Source organism: Amblyomma mixtum, chromosome 1 (assembly GCF_055824585.1).
Source record: "Amblyomma mixtum isolate Tamu chromosome 1, ASM5582458v1, whole genome shotgun sequence".
NCBI classification, from domain to species: Eukaryota; Metazoa; Arthropoda; class Arachnida; order Ixodida; family Ixodidae; genus Amblyomma; species Amblyomma mixtum.
In genome coordinates this window covers 200,423,751-200,446,504 of record NC_143012.1, presented here as the reverse complement: position 1 = coordinate 200,446,504, position 22,754 = coordinate 200,423,751, and positions in this window count along the sequence as shown.

The following is a 22,754-nucleotide window of genomic DNA, read 5'->3' as shown; positions in this document are numbered from 1 at the left end:
TTATGTGCCTCTATTATCTCGTCGAGCTTATTATGCGCCCCAAGTCCTAGTACTTTGGGGCAAGCTGGGTATAGCCAGCTAGAAAAACTAGGTATACCTAGTGCCACCCTGTAAGCACCACGAATGACGCTATAAATTGCCTCCCTGTCCTTTTGCCGGAAATGAATATGTGATTTTGCTTAAGAGAAATGCTTGTGTGAGCCCACAGACGGCAGGCTCTTTCATGCCCCCGTATCCCATAGCGATTCTCTTCACCAGCCCCCAAATCTGTTCAGACGTCATTTTCAGCTGCTGAATAGCCTCTGTATTCTCCGTATCGTTTCGAACCGGCATGTCGAGGACCCATCTTGGCTTTTGGGTGTGCTGTTGCCATTGAGAGTGAGGTTGATGGTGTCGGCCGATGCGTTCACCCTTGGCTCCCTGTGTTTGTTCCGTTAAGACGTTTTTGATCCAACACTGTATCAGGAGCAGATTTGATTTCATTTAATGGGGTCACAAGCGACGTAGGTTGTGAGAGACGCAGTAGTGGAGGGCTGTAGATAATTTCGGCAACCTAGAGCATATTAATGTACAAAATTGTGATCAGAATGACTTTCAACACTCTGGCGGCCACCTCCTCCTTGTTTACTTTTGATAGAAAATGAATACATTATGCTGCACAGTACTGCGACAGGTTTTCGAGCTGTGGAGCCCAGCATATTCATCGCCTTTTCCTGTCCCTTTAATCTTTCTCTTTCCTAACTTGCTTCTCAGAACTCTCCTGTCTCCTCTTCTCTTCATGGTTTTCCCTTTTCTTCCCTGCGGGTAGGGTTGACTTTGTGTGGAGTAGATACCCTGAGTTTCCCCATATTGGGTTATAGTCGTGGTGTACAGCTGGCATGGCCAGGAATTGAAAGGTCCTGTCTCGTCCCCTCGTTGGGCTCCGTGGTGGGTGGCCGGCACCGCAGCCGAACAATACATATTTTTTATGGCTCCGCCTTTCTCACCGAATAATCACATTCAGAAAAGAGGATGGTATGATGTAACATCTCAGTTCCTCAAGAGAAAAAAAAACGCCCCCAAAATACCATGCTATTCACGTGAAATAATAGAGCACCCAGGTAGAAATATATCCCCGTTCGTAGTAGTTAAGAGTCTGAGAGAAGCCCTGGGTCCTGGCTACAGGGTAACAAAACTAGTAAGTGGTGACCTATTGCTCGCAATCAACGATAGCACGCAACATTAAAAACGCCCAAACATTGTGTCTATCGGAGGGATAGCAGTCTCTATCACTGCGCACCAATCGTTGAATGCAGTCAGAGGTATATTTATATGCAATGATTTTCTCCTACTCATCGAAAAAGAGCTGTTTGTAGAAATTACTGACAAAAATGCCGAAACGTGCCCCAAATAAAAGTCTGAAAAGATTACAAAGAAACAGCAACCAGACACTTAGTACTCACTTTCGCCTGCACACACTCCCTGAATCTACTGAGTTGTCTATGAAAGCATGCGCACCGGCGTCTACATTCCAAACCGTCGTCTGTGTTTTAATTGCCAGATATTCGGTCATGGCTCCCTGAGTTGCTGCGGCTACAAAACATGCGGAAAATGTGTGTGAACAGAACAGTAGTCCGAGAACTGTAAAGCATCACCGCACTGCACAAACTACGAAGGCGAACACCCAACGCATTCGAGGCGTTGCCCATCATATAAGATGAAAAAGGAAATAATAGCATTGAAAACAAAGAAAGACATCTAATGCAACGAGCTAACATAAACAATTTTCTCTATCGAATCCATTCGCCATCACAGCTAGGACAAACTTCGCGGATGTGTTGCGCAGGGGCGGTGAGTCACACCGCAATCCAGCGCCTACCCAAGTCCCGCTTACAGGGACACAGGCAGTGCCATCGACGCCCCGGGCGGGGACAAAGCTGCCCTGTCATCTGCCAAGAACCCCTGGCTGTCCCTCGAAAGGCGGAAAACCAGGCTACTCCCTGCAGTGGGAGGCCTGAAACCCATTCATGCGCGGTTTCCTCGTGGGCTTCCTGCACCTCCAACGAGGGGATGGATGTAACCCCTAGCACGTCCGTCCCGCTCGGGCGGTACAGCTCACTCGAGCGTCGAAACTAAGGAAGGACCAGTAGAAGTGGAGCCAGAAAGGCAGAATCTTAGGTACCTGCTCGGCCTTTCAAAAAAAAAATCACGAAAAACAACTCAAACGTCATTTTTAATCTAAAAGAACTGTAGAGGCACCCGTGTGCTGTGCGATGTTAGTGCACGTTAAAGATCCCCAGGTGGTCGAAATTATGCCGGAGACCTCCACTACGGCACCTCTCTCTCTTTCTCCTTTGACTCCCAACTTCTTCCCTTCCCTTAGGGCGCGGTTCAGGTGTGCGCCGAGATATGTGAGACAGATACTGCGCCATTTCCATTCCTCAAAAACCAATTTACTCCGCATACTGCTCCTCAAGTACTGGTAAAACTAGCCCCTTAGATTTATCTTTTAGTTTACCATTAGTTGTTACAAATTTTAATTTGAATATCCTGGCCAACCCTTACCGAAGTGACCATTTGCCGGTCATTTTCTGTATAGCATCCGCACCTTTAAACATCCCAAGCAAACCACGCCGTTGGAAGCTACACCTAGCCGACTGGTCAGTCTTTCGAGATAAGGCCAGCCTGGATAAAATATTACCCATAACCACAGCGTCGACGATCTCAATGAAATATTCACAACCTGTACAACAGCGGTCGAGCACGTATTGATTCCTCAGTCATCGGGAGTGGAAAGACAAACCCACAAGGTTTTGTACACACAAGAATGCAGAGAAGCGAAAATGAAAAAAAATAATGCCTGGACAGTTTTTCTACTATCCCCAACATAGGAAAACATTATCAATTTTACATCACGACACATACATATCGGTGCTCAGAAAACTTCCTGGCAGAACAATGCATCGTCTATAAATAGTACAAACACTTCCGAAAAAATGTGTGAGCCAGTTTGTAAACTCAATGGCAGCTTCTCTGCATTCACAATTCCTTTTCTGACGACCCCTGGTACCCAAACTAGTACTGATGAGCAGGCAGACACACTAGGATAACATTTCTCTAGAAATTCTATTTCCTCGCATTACAGTCATTTTTAAATTATAAGATCAAAGCCGAAAAACAACGTATCCCAACAAACAGCGGTACAATCTACCAATTACTCTTCAGCTAAGTAGAGTACTGCCCGCGTTTAAACAGACTGCAACCGGCCCAGCCGAAATACGTTATAAAATGCTAATTTCTCAGAACCGACCTTGATTTTTTAGCTCAATATGTGTATTGGAAAAAATACCGGGCGCCTGATGAAAGAGATTTTGTACCACTCCTGAAACCTGGAAACCTTTCAACCTGCCCTGGTAGTTATAAAACCTATGGGCCCATAGCACTCAAGTTGCCTTGCAAAATCTTTTGTAACCGTATAGAATATTATATTGATGTTTCTCCTCGAATCCCGTGAACTTGTTGACGTCTAGCATTGAAGATTTAAAAAAGCGTGCTCAACATATGAACATATTGTCCGCCTTGAAAACACAGTCCGAGAACCTTTCGTACATATAAACAATACTGTCTGGCAGTTTCCTTTGATATGGAGACGGATTATGGTACCACCTGGATGTTTGGTATTCGCCGTGGCCTAGTTGACCTAGGTATCCGCGGTAGGGTAATGAACTGCTTGAAAGATTTCTTGTCCAACAGTTCTTTACATGTACGCCTGGGCAACGCTTTCGAGGAAGTTCATTCAAGAAAATGAAATACCTCAGATGCGCATTTTTAGCACTATGCTCGACGTTATAGAAAGGAATTCCATAGCCAAAACAATCTCAATGTCCATTATGTATTCCGTCTATGTTGACTTTGAAGATACGTGCACCTCCTCCAGCTAATCAACCTTTGAGAGCCACATACACCTAAAGTTAAAAAGACGAGATATTTGGGTAGACAGAAATGGTTTTAAGTTTTTCCCCCCAAACAAACAGTAGTGGTTCCTCTGTCAATAAAAAGAGGCTTGCAGAACGAGCCCACCCTATATTTGGATGAAACCATAGTACTTGTAAAATAAGAGCATGAAGTTTTGGCACAGCATTAGATAAAACTTACATTCCCGATGTTGAGGTTGAGGATGACTGTTTTCATAAGGAGGTCACATTTTATAGTGTTGGTACGTGATGTGAACGGCACTCGCATTGTAGAAGAGTTCCTGTACTGGAGTGGAGATTTTGTATTTCCACTTTCTTTGCCTAATGCTTGCACCGGAATTCTAACGTAACGATATTGTGCGCCTCTTCGATACCATGCCGATCATTCTTACACTAGTTCGTGGCGTCTATTTCATGAAATTAGCCATCTCCTAAACTCCTGTAACTTCGCTACATACGAGGCGACGAATAAATTACTACGAAACTGTCTGTTTATAAAAACTAAAAACTAAGCTTAGCTTCTCCTGGCCTTATATCGCTATCACCATTCGCTATATATCTGTATATATATGCCCTTATATCGCTAATACCAATAATTGGCCGTCATTGTGGCTCATTTGTTATGCTACTCGGCTGTTGACCCTAAAGTGGAAGACTCGATCCCGGCCAAGGCGGTCGCATTTACACGTAGGCGAAATGCTAGCGGCTCCTCATCCGGAGTCATTTTACTTGCAGTGCAGATTCTGAGGGGACAAAAGGTACCTATACCATATGGTATTGTCTGCCAACGAAATTACCTTTTCAGTACCTATATCCAGCCAACGCAGGAGTGGGAGACAGCCCTTACCAGCTGCGAGGAAATGAGTAATAAAAGAAACCTTCGAAAGAGCACCTGACAGCAGCCTACGGCAACGGGGGTTCTAGACTGAGGAATCCAGCCTTCCTTAAACTCTCTAAACAATTTGAATAAAATTTTTATGTACAAGTAGGCCGTTTCTTTGAGCGCAATTGACCTGTGTCCAGCCACAGCAGCGGCGGGTAGTTAGTTATGGTGGTCGGCTCCTGACCCGAATGACGCGGGTTTGACCCCGACCATGAAGGTCACGTAGGATGCTGGAGGCCCATGTACTATGCGACGTGAGTGCACGTTAAAGAGCCCCAGTTGTCTGAAATTTCTCCAGTCCTCCACTACGGTGTCCCTCCTAGCCTGAGTCGCTTTGGGAAGTTAAACAGCATAAACCTAAGACAATGAGTGGTTTGTCCATCCGCTAAAAATTCCCCTCGAAACAGGGCACTCTCAAAGGCACATTTTTGCGCCCTTTTAGCATTCGTATAGCCGATACCAGAAAAGTTTGGCATCACTTGAATATTCAACTATAAAAAATTATATTCGTCATGAGCTGGTTTGCATCAAGTCTTACGCTTTTCTCCAGTCTTCCTAAACTTCTTCCGTTATCCTTTGTGAACTTACGCTTGCTGGGTTAGAGCAAAGGAGAACTGTGTATAATACCCGCGCAGCAGAGGCTCGGAATGTTAAGAAATGCCGCACAAACTATGGAAAACAAATGTTGCAGCATACCTTACTGACACTTATGAACCAATTGTACTGCCACAAGTATCTTGACGTATCCAATATTTGTCAGAAGGAATTATTAAATGTTCGCTAAGTACTTTTTTTCTTGCTATTACTATTTTGAGCGGTCCTGTGAATTTTGCAGCCCTTTAATTTCTCGTCCCCGTCTTTGCCTTTATAAGATCTTTGATCCAATGCAGTTTTTTTCCTTTGCAAGCACAATGCAGTGCATACTAATGTACATGTCTCATTCACTGTACCGAACATACGTGATTTTTCTCCTTACATTTTAGTTTGATATCTTACTCTGCCGCCGTCAATGCTGCACTGTAAGAGGAAGACAGCACCTCTCAAGCTGACTATACAGCTTTTTCCCTGGCTTTCCTCGCAACACCTAGTTGCGGAAATAAACCTTCAACTCAGTAAGGCATGTTGACGGGCTAGTTGGTTTTGCATCTTGAAACTTGGGAAAAATCCACCTAGGCGCAAATAATTTCAAAAGGACACAAAAAGAGACAAGGAGACAAAGAACCTTCACCTATTTCTTTCGTGCGCATTATGGCAACGGTAAAGTATAGTGTATGGATTGTTCGGTTTGAGTCCTGTATCACATATATAAGCCTAGCGGCGAATCTATTTGGTGATTTATGTTTTTGACGCGAAAGCTGCACAACGCGAGTCGCCAAGCCATTTCGCGGAGCTGACTAAACGCTATACTGCGCATGCGGGAGAGCAGTGACGTCATACGCACACAGCTGGCGCGCCGCCGCCGTCGCTGCGCGGGTGACTCAGAGGTGCCGCCGCCGAGCTCTCCAGTTGCGCATGCAGAGTATAGACCAGAATCCAGAGCCGCTCCTGGGCGCGGCCATTTTCCGCCGACTGGTGCGCCGCGGTGCGGGCGTTTCTTTGGGGACTGCGGGGGTAGCGGGGGTGCGGCAGCTCCGCGGCCGCGCTTGCATATAGCCGCGCTTCGGGCGCTAAAAAAAACATTGCTGAGCATACTTCCGCAGCGTGGCTATGTTGCAGGAAGTATTCACGTTATCAAAGGGAGCACATTGATGCGTTTTAATGATATTTAGTTTGACATTCACGTGAATTGTGCTGACGCTTAGAACGCGCTCGTGCTGATATCGCTACCGTCTTGGTGCTCCACTGCAAAAAAAAAAACTTTTTCTTCAATATCAAGTATTAAGTGTGCGGCTAGCATGCAGTTCCAATTCCCATGCACTCTTAATCCTTCGGTCATAAAGTACCACCCACAAACAGGGCTTTCTTGTCGCATGCGTGGTGCGCCAGTTTATCAAATTACCGCTGTGGGCTTACCTGAGTCGCAGCGCCAACAAAAAACAAAATTTGTCATGGTTTATGTAAACTGGTGCATAAAAACGTACTTTTGCTCAAATTATCAAAGCTTGAATAGATATTAGCAGTGGATCCAGCTTTCACGAATTCTGAGGTCCGAAGTCGCGTTCATTTTATTCGGTAGCTCTCGCCGCGTGTGACAGCATTGCGTAGGCGTTTGACTAATGTGTGAATGAATGTATTAAAATCGCGTATATTTTCCTATGATTAAGGTAGATAGCAAAAGCAGAAAGACACTACGGTAAACCCTTTACCCCCCCTTGATCTGACATGCGTGCGGAAAGAGCAACTGAAATCAGTAGCGGTCGTGCTTACAATCCTGTGCATGAAATGTGTTTAATGGGAACTAAAGTAAGCTCAGCGCAAGGAGGTAATCAAAAACACGCGCTTCGTCGGGTCAACCTTCAGTCTGCAGCTCGCCTATCCAGTATACACCACTGAATCAAATCAATAAATCCACATTCCTGTGCCTAAAATTATCATAGATGATAGCGCACGTAAAAGAAGGCTACAAACGACACGCCAGCGCACAAATCTACTTAGAAGCGCCGATTTCCAGTCCGTACGCTACCTGGCCGACTACTCCGCGGGAAAAATCGTTGCTGTTTGCAATACTATTCCAGAATTTCCCTGAGCAGCGCCGCCGCACCAACGGCTCGGTGGAGCAGCGTCGCCGCTGCGGTGCCAGCGTTTGGAATCCTGAGCCAGCAGAATGTCATCATTGAAAAACCTAGCGCGAAAAACGAGACACAGAAAAGGTGAAGACAGGACACGAGCGCTAATGATCAATATCAATATCATCATGGTGGGCACAAACAACGAGACAGACGCGCACTGCCTCGTCGCACTTACTCACATCCAAATGAACGGAAAAAAACTCGGAGCTGTCACGTTAACGACTAACTGCGCTCAAGATAACCGCAGTACTGTCTGGTAGAGGAAAAATGTGAGTAGTCACGCACAGCACACACCCTCATACGTTATGATGAAGCACTACAACGACAGAAGCGAACACGTAAACATGCGTTCTACGCGCGGCGCCGGCGCGACCCGCAGTCCATCGGGCCGCGCGCGCCGATAGATGGCGACTGGTGTCGAGAGTAGGGGCGCGCCAGCAGCCTGCGTGTGAGGGTAAAAGAATCTGGTCTATAAGCGCATAGCTAGCGTTCCGGGGTCGCCACCGCTGCCGCGCGCTCTCCATCGCCTCTCTCTCTCTCTCCTCGTTGCTTTCGGAATTCTCCAGGTTTAACCAGAGCTAAACCACTGCCAATTTTTTTTCTTCCATTGCCACCTTATCGAGACATTGCTGCCATCCCGGATGACATAAACATCAAACCCTTTTGTTGTCAGTTCTTTGGTCGTCATAGGCTTTGAGTATAAATTAAAGCAAGATCATGGGAAGTAGCGGGGCCAGTTGGTTCATTTTTCTACTTAAAACAGTGCGCAGGGACAGGACACAGTCGAGAAACACACAGACACATACTGACTGACAACTGAGGAATTTACTGCTTTGCTTGCAATAAATACAGAAAGTATCGTCTAAAAATACAAAGAAAGCCTTGAAATCGTCATTTTGTCACTTCTGTCGTCATTGCTTGTCCAGATAACCTATTTCTTTTTTCGTCAACGTTAGTGATGGTGTGCTTACGCAGGTGGAACGATTCTTCTGAATGATGAACGCTTCGTATATCTCTCGCATGAGCTTTCGGGGGTATCTTCGCAGAATCTTGCAGCGTCGAAAGTGTGGAATGCATTCGCAGGCCGACACGTGTCCCGCTAGCTTGCTGCCATATCCTTTTTCGATGTTGCCGACGTGTTCCATGAGACGTATGTTGACGCAGCGTCCTGACTGCCCAACATATGACGCCCCGCATGACAAGGGGATCTTATAAACTACATCACTGTCGCATTCGGTGAATTTGTCTTTGTGCTTTGTTTTACAACGTGCTCTTTTTTCAGCGCCTTGGTTGACCATTTTGCACAACTTGGATAATTTGCTGGGCGCATTGAAAAGGAAATCCACAGCAGCTCGCGCCACCACTTTCTTTAGTGCGTGGCGGACACCGTTGACATATGGCATGACGGCTACCTGTAAGGTATCGGTAGCGTTCGCGGGGGTCATAGGAACGCGGCTGGGAGCGCTCAAAGCGAAGCGTCCCCTTCTCGGAACGCGGCCGCTCGCGAACGCGCCAGGAAGTACGGGTGTCCACCAGCCCCGCGGTACCGATTCGCGCACGTGCTGGCACGAATGTCTATTTGTGTTTGTTTTTATTTTGTGGTGGAGAGAGTGCTTTACCTTGTTGAAGCCGGAGGGCTGGCCATGCCCTTGAAGAACCAATGATGTTAACAGCACAACATGATTGGAAGCCACGAAATGTGGGCCGGGCCTTTAGGGCTTTAAAACCGGGCCCCGGAGCTGGAAGCGGGGTTCTGCGCTAAGGTGAGATGCTACGCATCTTCGGCAACGCCGAGTAGGGGCCTCCCCTAGTATTAGCCAGATCCACCTTTTTGGTTGTTTGTCTCTTTGCCGTTTAATTTGTCTCGAGTGTCTAAACTTCTGTACGCTGTAGATATCTGTATATAAATCTTCAGTTATTGCCTTTTTTATCCCTGTGTCTTCAAGTTGGAACAAACCGTCTCTGGCGGTGCACCTCTGGTGCAAAGAAGAAGAAGAAGAAGAACCTGAAACTTTACTGGCGCAGTCGACAGGATCCTGCGGCCATCGGAAGACGGCGCAGGAAGAAGATTGAACGCAGGGAGAAAGGCGACGACAAGGCAACAGGTCAGCGTTCGAGAACGGACCTGTGGAGAGACGGCGGCAAGGATGCAAGGACCACGGCAGTAGTCGAGCGACGCGGGACTGCGTCCGGTCAAGGAAGCAGCGCGTCGAGAACTCGACGGTCACCGGCGGGTCGCAGCAAGTGACGACCGCGGGCACAGGACGAGCGGCGTACGACACCTCATCGCAGCGTCCGGGGAAAGTGGCGGTGTACTCCGACGCCAAGGAGCTGGCAATGCGGCTCGACGCATCGAAACCGTGAGTTTCCTTGGTCGCATTGTTCACGTCCCTGTGTTCGAGCCGGTAGGACAGCTGGGGGTACGGAAGGCGGTATGGAGAGTTATCCAAGCCGGCCCTCACTTGATGTGAAGTACCAAGTTGAGTTAGCGAAGGCGCGCTTAGCGGACCTTCAGGCTCAACTTGCGAAAGTAAATGGCGGAAAGGCGCTGCTTCGCGAGGAAGAACCTCAGGATGTTAAGTATGTCTTGGGGGTATTAGAAGCGAGACGCCAGCAGGTAGAGCTCGAGATTTCTAAGATCAAGGAGTCTAGGAGAGCTAGCCAACTAGCCAGGGAGAACTGCTCCGAGTCACGAGCAGAGAGGTCGCCAGTGCGGGAAGGCAACGGCATATGCCTGCCGGGCGCAGGTCAAGAGGACAGCCGGGCAGAGGTAAAGGGTGAGCCAGATTTCTGCGAAGCTGGAGTCGCAGTTCAAGAAAGCAGCCTGACGGAACGCAGCGTCGCGGTATCAGAGGCGGTGAACGCGCACGCCGACGACACGGCCGCCCAGGTTAGCTCAATCCCAAATGACACCAGGGACGCGGACGCGTGCTCAGGATTGTTGGATGTGAGTCTCACAATTCCAAAAACGCAGTCTCAAGCAAGCTGCGGAAAAGAGCGTTTAGCTCAGCAGGGAACGGCCAGCGACGACAGATGTCAGATCGCGGACCTAGTGACAGGAGAAAGTCTAGCGTTGCTGGAACCGCACACTGTGTCGGTCATAGGGCATGAAGGGCCCCGTAGCGTCATTGATGGAAAGAGCGTTCCATGCGAGCCAGGGAACGGAGGCGGGCTTGCTGGGCCGACCGGGCAGAGCGCCACACAGTTGTGGAACGCACCCGATGTGTGTCTGGCCAGGTCATTTGAGTACCCGGAAATGAGTGGCGACTTGCCGCAAGGCAAGCTCGGGTCAAGCGACGGCGAGTCAGCTCGTGCAGCAGACGATGCCACGAAGCCGGCCAGCGTCTATCAAACAGGGAGCGGCGATTTAAATGTTTGCCCGTGCAGGAACGGTGCAAATAGCTCCAAACGCTCCAAAGTACCAGGGGACAGGCGCATAGCCTTCACAGTGAATGTCGGCGCGTGGAACAGTACGTTCCGTGCTGCGGTACGCCAAATTATGTTCAGCAAAGCCGGCCGCACTGTTACAGCTGAACTCGGCAAGAGAGATGTTCATTACGCAGCACGCGGTTCGTACCGGCGCGCCAGAGAGAGCGGGCCCTCAGGTGCGTCGTGTAGTGAGGGGTTTGGACCCATCAAAACCCGGGACGTTTTTGATCCTGGAGGGCACCATCTTTTCAGTTCGCGCCCCGTTGTGGCGCCAGCCTAATGAGTGAGTTACCGTTTAGGCGTTAATTGTGTTACTGACAACACGTGGTGGCTCGAATGTACACAGGGACGCTCGGTGCGACTAAGGAGGCTCACGTGGGCATTGGGCGAGTGCTGTGAACGCTCCAGTCGCGAGTGTCTGTGTCTGTGTGCTCATTCGCGAGCAGGACGACGGCGTGCATGCAGGCGAACTGGGTGCAACGCACCAACTTGGACGCTGTGTTACGGCGCACGGCAGGCATGCCACTGTGTGTATTTAAGTGTGCATTTTGCGTGATGTTGTGTTGGTGCCCGTGTGCATTTTGTTGTTTTTGGTTTTGTTCGTGCAACTGGTCGCAGCGCGACAGCTTGGACTTCGGTGAATGCGCTGGTTTTACAGGTGTGAAACGCGCATTTGAATGTGTACGTTTTGTTTATGTTATGTCACCCGAAGGGTAGTTTCGTGTCAGACACCGATCCCTTTTGTTTGTAATTCTAAAAGTGGCATTTGAGCCCTTTGTAGAATCTTGGGAAGGGCGTGTAAGGTATCGGTAGCGTTCGCGGGGGTCATAGGAACGCGGCTGGGAGCGCTCAAAGCGAAGCGTCCCCTTCTCGGAACGCGGCCGCTCGCGAACGCGCCAGGAAGTACGGGTGTCCACCCGCCCCGCGGTACCGATTCGCGCACGTGCTGGCACGAATGTCTATTTGTGTTTGTTTTTATTTTGTGGTGGAGAGAGTGCTTTACCTTGTTGAAGCCGGAGGGCTGGCCATGCCCTTGAAGAACCAATGATGTTAACAGCACAGCATGATTGGAAGCCACGAAATGTGGGCCGGGCCTTTAGGGCTTTAAAACCGGGCCCCGGAGCTGGAAGCGGGGTTCTGCGCTAAGGTGAGATGCTACGCATCTTCGGCAACGCCGAGTAGGGGCCTCCCCTAGTATTAGCCAGATCCACCTTTTTGTTGTTTGTCCTTTTTGCTGCTTAATGTCTTGAGTGCCTAAACTTGTATCTATTGTAAATACTGTACATAAAATTTGAAATGTTCGCCTTACCCCTGCGTCTCGACTGAACACAAGACCGTCTCTGACGGGGCACCGCTGGTGCAAAGATCGAGCTTCAATCTTCCAGTTGGAACCAACCGTCTCTGGCGGGGCACCCCTGGTGCAAGGAAGATAAAGAACCTGAGAAACTTTACTCTACCTTCCGCTCTACTTTTTGGGGCTTCTTGGGGTTCGGTCGCCGGAACTCTTTCAGTAACTTGAAGCCAAGGCTACAGATGAGGTCGTCCGGGAAACCAGCTTCACGTAACCGTGTCAACTGTGTCTGGATGCTTTGCTGCTGACGGTGAATGCAGGATCTATTCACGGCACTCCTCAATGCGCCTGTGGCCACAGCTCTTTTGCGGGGCGTCATATGTTGGGTGCCGCCGCGGTGGCTCAGCGGTTATGGTGCTCGGCTGCTGACCCGAAAGACGCGGGTTCGATCCCGGCCGCGGCGGCTAGAATTTCTTTGGAGGAGAAATTCTAGAGGCCCGTGTACTGTGCGATGTCAGTGCACGTTAAAGAACCCCAGGTGGTCGAAATTTCCGGAGCCCTTCACTACGGCGTCTCTCATAGCCTTAGTCGCTTTGGGACGTTAAACCCCATAAACCAAACCAATCATATGTTGGGCAGTCAGGACGCTGCGTCAACATACGTCTCATGGAACACGTCGGCAACATCGAAAAAAGATATGGCAGCAAGCTAGCGGGACACGTGTCGGCCTGCGAATGCATTCCACACTTTCGACGCTGCAAGATTCTGCGAAGATACCCCCGAAAGCTCATGCGAGAGATATACGAAGCGTTCATCATTCAGAAGAAACGTTCCACCTGCGTAACCACACCACCACTAACGTTGTCGAAAAAAGAAATGGGTTATCTGGACAAGCAATGACGACAGAAGTGTCAAAATGACGATTTCAAGGCTTTCTTTGTATTTTTAGACGATACTTTCTGTATTTATATCAAGCAAAGCAGTAAATTCCTCAGTTGTCAGTCAGTGCTGTGTGTTTCTCGACTGTGTCCTGTCCCTGCGCACTGTTTTAAGGAGATAAAGCAAGATGCATAAGCAGTTTTTTTTTTGTGCGCCACACATTATTCCTTCATCTGGTCACCATACGCGGACGAATCTCTCTCAAAAGAATCAAGACACACGCAACCATAAATGCGATATTCAGCAGTTTCAATGGACGTCAAATAAAGTAATCTCAAAATCTCCCGGTCACTCAGAGCTCGGCGCTCTTTCCTAGCCGAGGGCCTCCTACTGCCCTCGCTACTATGCGTGACGAAGGACCGTTTTGTTGCGAAAGCAACACTACAGGAGCCCAGCTCGGCTCGTCGCGTATGCTCGTGGTGGTTCGGCTGCCAAACGACCTTGAGTCGCCGTTGCCTAGCAACCGCTTCAGCTGCGCTCCAACAGATGGCGCCCCACCGCTGCCGCCTGTCGCCTACACACCCAGAGGGCACCACCCTCGCACAGGCGCTGGGTTTCAAAGCCCATGATGGAGTCGTGCCGGCCAGAGAGCCGGTACGAGCTAAAAAAAAACGCTTAACCACACGATAACACCACAAGCTTATTGCCAAAAACGGCACGTACGATCTTGTGCCGTTACCTATCAACCCAAGTTACTACCCGAGCTTACACGACTTACTCGGGTAAGCTCGTGTAAGTTAGGACGATTACATGCCATCTGTGCGAGAGGTTGCTCGGGAAGAGCAACATGAGTCGCAATATTCCGACGGGTGGCTGGGATAGAAACAGCCACCTGCGAGTGCAGTGACGTATCGCTTAACTGCGGCACCGCTGCGCTGGTAGTGGTAAAGAAGTAATAGAAGGACTCGCCGCCATCTATGAATCTTAAGTAGGAATTACTAATTCAGCATATATAAGCATTAACCCACTAAAGATATCATGCCACGTACACCCCTAAGGCGGAGTTTATGTGCCCCCTCCAATGGAAGAATGAACACCTGTTTTGGCAGGTCTACTCGGATTAACTATATTAAACCCCTAACAATTTTTTCTGTTTAAAAGTTGACGCTATAAATTGTTAAAATTTCTTACTTGCCTAGTTGCCTAATGTCATCAACCATGCCTAGCTGTCATCACTGCCTCCTTTCGCGAACTTTTAAAACTTCCGTTACCAATAATTCTTCTGCAACGAATTAAGGCTTAGAGATGAAGAAAGTTAACAATTGCGACACGACTGCTCTTCTTAATAAGTTAAATCTATTAAATCTTTTAATCTCTTTACTACATGGTAGTAAAGAGATTAAAAGAGCTTAAGCTAAAGGGCGATGGAATTTTTTTTATTTTTGAGCACCGCCACTGCACATAGGGAGGGAGCTACACCGTAGTTGAGGTCTACGAGAAGGTAAAGATAGTAATATCTCAAAGCGCGCCAAAGCCAAAAATTTTTCCTTGCTGCTCTTTTACGCATGAAGAAGCATGTAAGTTGTAAGAAGAAAGCAGTTATTGATTAGGACAAGAAAGCCGATTTAGAGCCGCTGCCTGAACCGCCTTTAATAAGAGACTCTCATACTTCAATATGAACGAACACTACTACTACTACTACTACTACTTTTATTGACTTCAATTCGTAAAGCGATTCAATTCGCATGCGATTCCCAAAGCGAGTCATTTCCTACAATTTGTAAGCTGTCGTAAAGTGAAGACAGCGATCTCGACGAGCTTTCAAGAATGAAAGCAGCGAATACCCATAACTGACTCATCGCGAGTTCTGCGGGCTTGAAAATAAATTTTTAAACAATGATTTTCTCCATACCGCATTCCGGCCCGGATCAGCGCGCCCACGTGGACGGTGCCTGGGTTGTGCTCTGAAAAGCAAGGGCATCAGAGCAGGTGAGCCCTCAGGTGCAATTCATAGCCTCGGCAGTAAGCACTTCGCAAAAAGCAAACACGTAGTTTCTTCGGGAGGTGACATTCTATGTTGTGGTGCTTCTTCCACTTGGGCGTGCCGGACCGCGCGAAGTGTGCTCAATTTTTTGCATTATAATTCTGCGAAATTTTGTGCAGAGTTGCGCATTTCTAAAACTAAAAAGCAGTGCTTTAAAGGTCACGCCGCTAACTAAATTTTACGCTTCAGAACTTGGGAAACGCTAACAACAAAGTTGCTCTTTATTTAAATGCATTTCGGAGGCACTCAAGGGTATCATTTCTTGAGTAACGTTGTTCAATTGCATCGCGATATGAACTTTTCATACGAAAAAATGCGTTGTATCTTAATGAAAACCAGTGCAAAGTTGGTGGAATTTTTTGAACGATAGTAAGTAAATAGTTGAGGTGGCTTGAAGCCTTCGCCAAAAGTATCAACTACAATAAGTGTTGTTCGAGACGATGACATAGAGCTATGCACCCAACACACAAATGTAGCGCGGCTGGTATCAAGAAAATCGAAGTCTGCACAAATGAGGCTCAACCCCAGCTATGCAGCCACTATTTTCGATTACATAAATACCAAGCACTGACCCGAAAGACGCTGCTGACCGGAAAGACACGGGTCCGATTCCGGCCGCGGTGGTGGCGGAATTTCGATGGAGGCGAATTTATAGACGCTCGTGTACTGTTGATATGAGTGCACGTCAAAATAACCCCAGGTGGTCGAAATTTCCGGAGGCCTTCAATACGGCGTCCCTAATAGCCTGAGTCGCTTTGAGACGTTAAACCCAAATAACAAGAATCTTGGGAACGTGGAAAACTGATAAAAGTCTATTTCCTTTGGTCGGTTGTCACGCATTTTTTATAAGCTTTACCGTCTCACAAAAATGCGCAAAATTCCGAATTTCAAGAAGCTAATCATTTTCAGAATGGAAATGACATGGGTAAAAATTTTTGTTCTGTTCCGAGCCTTACCAGAGAAACTCTGTCGACTTTCTGTTTCTTTTTTTTTTTGAAGACACAGCAGATCTATATATTGCTGGTCTCTGTATCTCATCTTCACTCTCTCAAAAACTTTTATACGTGTAGTCTTAGATTTTGTCGCTTGAAATACATTGCGATGAGTAATACCATACATGCTTAGACCGATGCACCTGCCTACACATCGCGCGGAATTGGCTTCTAAGGACGAGGGGCACTGGAAAACTTTGGCCTAGGAACGATACCCGATACTCTTTATTACCGAGACCACAAGAAAAGGATGTACAGGCGCGGACAAAAGCAAACGGAGCACGCAACTGTTAGAGGAGGTTGGTGGGCTTTCTTGTAGACGAACAACGCTTCTTCATTACCAATGGAGAAAGCGTGATTGCACTTCGAACGCAATAGCGTGCTCCGTTTACTTATGGCTGCGCCTGTACCTCAGGATCAGCGTAAAACTATGAACCACGCCAGCCTGTTGCGGCGACATTTTTAAACTAGTTTCTAAGGATCAAATCAAATCAAATCAGTTTATTTTGCCGCCTAGAAAATTCCAGATGGAGGGGAGCTGCAAGAAAAAGCCCATTGCTCATTGACAGCTTGACTGGGCCGCGGCAAGCAGTTTGAATCAGCGGCAGCATTCGTTACCAGCACACACAGATGTAAAAAGAAAGATAACTCTTGTACAGTACAGCGTTACAATATAATAATGTCAGTCATCGTTGGAAACTTCAAGCGAGAACAATCATATTTAAATAATATTGTAAAGACAGAAAGACAGGAGAAAAATGAAAGAAACGAAGACACACACGGTCACCAGAAAAGCATTCAAGTGTCACAAATGGAATAAAAAATTGTAAGTATTCATAGATATGTTACAGTACTCATGGAGTTCACAGGTAGGCAGCAATGCTCAAAATATTGGTTCTGCTAAAATATATTTGTGGAGAGCACGAAGCTTCTTATGCGTGCCCGAAAATAAATAAAAGCCAATCAATTCATACTCGATTAGTAGAGACGGAAGTCGTAACAGAGCCCTTCTTTCAACAAATTTAGGGGAGGAGTGGGCATGAGGCAGGTCTCTGTATGCCCTGTTTTATAAACGCCGGCTCTTACTTGCAATTTGGTGATCCTATGCAAGTTGTCGATATTGTTTCTTGTTTCACTTTTAACTCTCAAGGTTAACCGATATCTATAAAGGTTGAAGATTTTAATTATTCTTCAGGCACGGAAAACATTCGCACTGGGCGCTGCTTAATGGGCATTGTATATATGACGTGTGTATTTTGTTTGCATTAGGTGAACCGTCTGTAAGGTAGAATGTGGTGCGGTTCCTCACAACAAATGGCAGTAGTTAAGATGAGAGCAAAACGGTGCGTTGTGTAATTACAGTTTCGCCGTTACAAGGAGTACGGATCACATGCGACCTTTAATTCCATTAAATTGAGATAGCTTTTGTGATACATGATTGACATAACCATCCCATGACATACTGAATGAAAATACCACAGCAAGACATTTAAAATGTTCGACAATATTAATTGTGCGGTTATTGAGCAAGATATTTAGGTTTGGAGGGATATACTTATTTTTGATCGAAAGGTTACTGTTTTTGATCTGTTTTCATTAACCCGCATGGAGTTAAAAGTGGCCCAGTCGAGTAATGATTTCAAAGCACTATTGCATAAATAAATTATTTCTTGCGAATGAGACCCTGAAAAGAGGAGGTTTACATCGTCGGTATATTTTACAGATTTTGCAGTCGTCGATATATTAACAACATCGTTGAGATATATATTGAAGATCAAAGGCCCTAAAATGCTCCCCTGTGGCACTCCGCAATCTAGAAACTGAATTTCAGAAGTTTCGACGCCCTGTACCGCCGTCCAGCGTCGTACACCGCTGATATCCACGTTTCCGCCGTTACTGCAGTCTTGGAGCGGTTGAAGACAGCCTACATTTTCTCCAACGCCGCGCCTCCTTTCACTCCTGCCCGTCTTTACGCAACCAATAACGACACGTCTCCAGATTGATTGAAACCAGGACCTTACTCGCACCCGTCTCCCTGCTCCTTGCTTGGGGAGGTGGATGGGGAGCCCTATTGCAGCGCCATCTCTGGACGACGGGAGCGCGCGAAGAAGACGAAGTGAAACCATCTAAATAAACCAACCTCTTCTGGAGTCAATTACATGACTCGTTCAAGTCCGGTTTCCGCCTGCGCTCATCAGTGCCAACAACTAAATAATCCTTCTCTGCGCTCACCTTGATGGCTCGCACGTGCTAACGGCACGAATGAGCTCCCTCTTAGTCATTCTCGTTATTGCCGCCTGAGACCGGTCTTCGCTTATCATCTTATTTCTATATTTCTTATTGCTAGTTTCTTTTTGCAGTTTATTATTTTTCTATTTTTAAATAGCGAGCCTCTCACCCTACGAATTAGCTCCCTGGTAGCCATCCTGCCGACTGAACACGTCTCCGCAAATCGTTTTGTTTTCTTGTAGCTTTAACTACTACTTTCTTTTTGTAGCTATAATTATTTTTGTATTCCCTAATAGTGCTCTCAGGGTCTCACGCGGGCACCACGAACTTCTACTGTTCAGCAAGGTCATACTGCGGCTGAAACGGCAGATTAAACTGTGTTGTTTTTAAGGCGCTCAGCTGCCATTCTCTGGAACCAGAGGCGAATTATTTGTCGATATGGTGTATATCCTCAGACTAAATATAAAACCAAACATTTCCGAAATATTTCGGAAGTTTTTCGCACAATATCGAGCAGCATAAACTTTCCCTTGCTATAGGCCCGAGCGCGATTAGGTTGAGCCGCGGGGCAAATGCAGAAGTTTCATTTCCTGATACCTCAGACTCTTCGTTCATTGCCGTAGCGTCTTGCGCTATGTGCTGTACTTGAGCAAAATGGTGGTTTGAGCTAGTTGGTGCTGTACTTTACTAATTTTAAAGGTGCTGTACTTGTAGTAGCTAAGCCTGTGGCTAAACTACTGCCTTCGCCATATTTCATCCATTGATTTTGCGACTGCAAATTCTCGAAGGTGCATTCGACTCCTGGCGCCATACACAATCAGGGCATGAAAGACAATGCCGCCTGCCACTGCCATAGCCTAGAAATAGAACAAAACTGGCGCACAGTTGACCAGATGGCGCCCTTTTCAGTGCGCTCATTGTGATGGTTGCCGCCACAAGGGAGGATTGATGTCAACAAAATGGAGACAAATGGGAATGACAAGAGTCGTCATCAGCATTCTCGTCTACAGTTTGGTCTGAAACGGACTGTATAGAAAACTGCTTCAAAGGGAAGAGCCTGACGGTATACAAGCGGAAAATTTTGCGACTGAAGTAGTACCTTCGAGCGCGAGCTGGCACCTCACATGTCTTTTGTTGCTAAAGCAACACTACTCGAGCCCAGCTCGGCTCGTCGCGTATGCTCGTGGCGGTGCGGCTACCACACGATCTTGTGCCGTTGCCTAGCAACCGCTTCCGCTGCGCTCCAACCCGAGTTACTACCCGAGCTTACCCGGGTAAGCTCGGTTAAGTTCGGCCAAGGTCGGAGCAGCACCGAGCCATTTGTGCGAGAGGTTGGTAGGGGAAAGCAACATTGGTCGCACAATCCCTGCCGGTGGCTGAAATAGAAACAGCCACCTGCCAGTGCAGTGGCCCATCTCTTAACCGCTGCGCCACTGCGCCACGAAGGGTACGAGGACACCCAGGGATCTATGAGTGTAAGGTAGAGAATGACCTTCTGCATATATGGGAATTAACCCATTACGCTACCGCGTCATACGCTTAAAGCTGAGCTTAGGTGCCTCCTCCAAGTGAAGAATGAACACCTGCTTTCGCACGTCTCCTCGGTTTATTTCCCTGGCTCACAAAAACAATACATAATTCACTCTGGCAGCTTAGAGCCTCCATGTTCGAAAAATCCGTCTTCCCGTTCGGAGCCTTCGTTGGTTGGACGCAAAGCCGGGAGAGGTAAATTCCCCTCTCCACTTTCAAGGGAGCGGGCAAAGAGAGGGTAGGAACCGATGGGTGGGGAAGAGTAGAGCGGCAGTACGGCATGCCACACGGCGAATGATGAAATGGATCAAACCACCCGCTCGCACGATCTCAACCGTCGGTGGCAGTGGTTGCTCTGCCAAAGAGGCGCGCGAGTGTTAACGTATGCTCTGCCGCATTAATCACAGTGATCCTCTGTAGTTTGTTTTATATTTCAGAAATTGTTTCATTGCACGAAACTCAATAAAACCGAGAGAACAGCAGGGTTGTAGGAGCGTGCAGCAACGGTGACGTCTGACCGAAACCGAGTGAAACCGACTGTAAGAAACGAAAGTATCTATTTAGCCCCTTTATCACTGCTTCATCGGGAAAACCCCTGAAATTTGGTAAGAAGAAATACTTTTCGTTCTTAAAATGCCTAAATATCCATAGAAACCACCTATTAGCGAAAGTTTACTACCCAAATTGGATGAAAAACCAGAAATTTCTAGTATTGAATATCACTGACAAGCAACCGCAGCAGAGAGAGTGGTAGTTGAATTTCTGATATAACAGTTGTTTAATGCAATGATGTGACTGTTCATTATGGGGAGGGTGCCTCCCAACTGAACCATTGTCATGACGTTGAAAACGGACGCATGCAGAATGTGTGCGTGTGTAGCATTCATCTACATCTCAGACAAAGTAAGGAAGGGCGCCGTGGTAGACTTGTTGCGGTTCAAGCTGCATTATTGTGCAGTACACGGAGTCTTGCCCTTACTCATATTTGTGATTGATACCGGCATTGAAACCCCAGAACTTGTATTCGTTCTTTCGCTTCATCAGCGGGAAATCAGGCTGCAACCTCGGTATAACACGCGAACCACTCTCATAATATGGGCGATATTGTTGTGACATCTGATCGGATGTCTTATTACAACTGCTGTTTTTCCTAAGACACTCTCGAATTGGACTGATGCACTCAAACTGCAATTCTGCAATGTACTTCGCGTTGATCGACGATTTGGTGAATTAATATAATAAAAAAGAAACTGCTGACAAAACGGGACCACGAACCAAAACAAGACGACCCGGAAGGCCAGTGATAACTCGTGAGCAGGGCTGAAGCTGCGCCGAAAACCAATGGACTACCGGACTAGAAGGTTCATCAATCGCAGCTCTATAACATTCTGTTGGAGACGAATAAACCGTTCCACCCAAACCCACCCGCCCACCCACCCATTTACTAAGGCGGAAATAGAATACTGTGATCTTTTCAAGCTTATTTCGAAAAAAAAAAAAACATTCTGCCACCTGCACCACCAGGTGCACAAGTGCCGGGTCGGAGCGTCTAAGTATCAAGGTAGATTTTCTAGTTATTATCATGCTGGTTATAAATGGATGGGCGTAGATGAAGTCGTGCACGGAAACCAAGCAATTCGAACCAAGAACATGAGCTGATTGTCATCATCACTGCGAAAAATTACAGTTACATCCTTCGTAAGGTATATAAGTAGTAATAACAACTGGAAAAATTGCATTTATAACAACACATAGTCAAAGACAATGTTTGCACTAAAAGAAAGAACGATAACCCTGTTTTTCGAAAGAGAGTAGGGAAGATATGGGCAGCTCAATCCGTTGCTTCAACGCCGTGGTGTCGGTGCTGTTTTTTGTTCCTTTTTTTGTGACACAACTAATATTCAGCTTTGAGAAATGAAGCTCGTACGTGGCTGTATTTTCACGTAATAAATTTCCCTGCTGCTAACACGTTGTAAAGTTTCCGTAATTTGTTTGTGTCTGCTCCTCACTTTTCATTTAAAGGTTTTTGTTTACATTGGTAGCGCCAATAATTTTTCTCGGGCTTTGCTTTCTACAACGACTCGCAGCCGCATAAAGTTCTGGATATTAATGTCTGTCAAGCAAGAGTACGTGCAATTTGCGGACCTTCTTTCTTCGAGCTCTTAATTTTACAGCTGAATCCACTACAACACGCCAAGAACACTAATATGTTTGAAACTTAAACTCATCCCTCTCCCCAGGTATCTCTCCAGAGGCGTCAAACTTCCTTTTTAGATCACCTCTCACATAGGAGGGAGAAACAAATAATCGAGGTCAATATCAAGTAGGTGTTCTGCAAGACAAGAGTAAATTAAAAACTTCTTCATACATTCCTTGCTTTATTGAAAATTTGACATTCGTTTTGTCCAACATTTTTATAAATGTCATAAGTGTGCAGGCGAGGGTGCCAGAGTCAGAAGATTCGACCGGGTTCCTCGGTTGTTCATTACAAAGACACCACTGCATAGTTAGCGGATGCTCATAAAATAAAGTAAATAACAATCAGTACTTCAACACAGAAATTAATCTAACGTCACAATAACAGTGGTCAGAGGCTTGTAAAAAGAATATAACATAAGCATTTAAACAAAAAATTCTTTTCAAATAAAACTAGCATAACTAATACAAAACATGTGCCGTTGACACTAGTTTATGGGCCAGTACTTACTGCGCAATACAAGCAGAGACGAGAATCAAAATCGACACCAGAGCAGCGCCCTTCATAGCGTCCAATAAAGCAAAGCGAAGAGGAAACA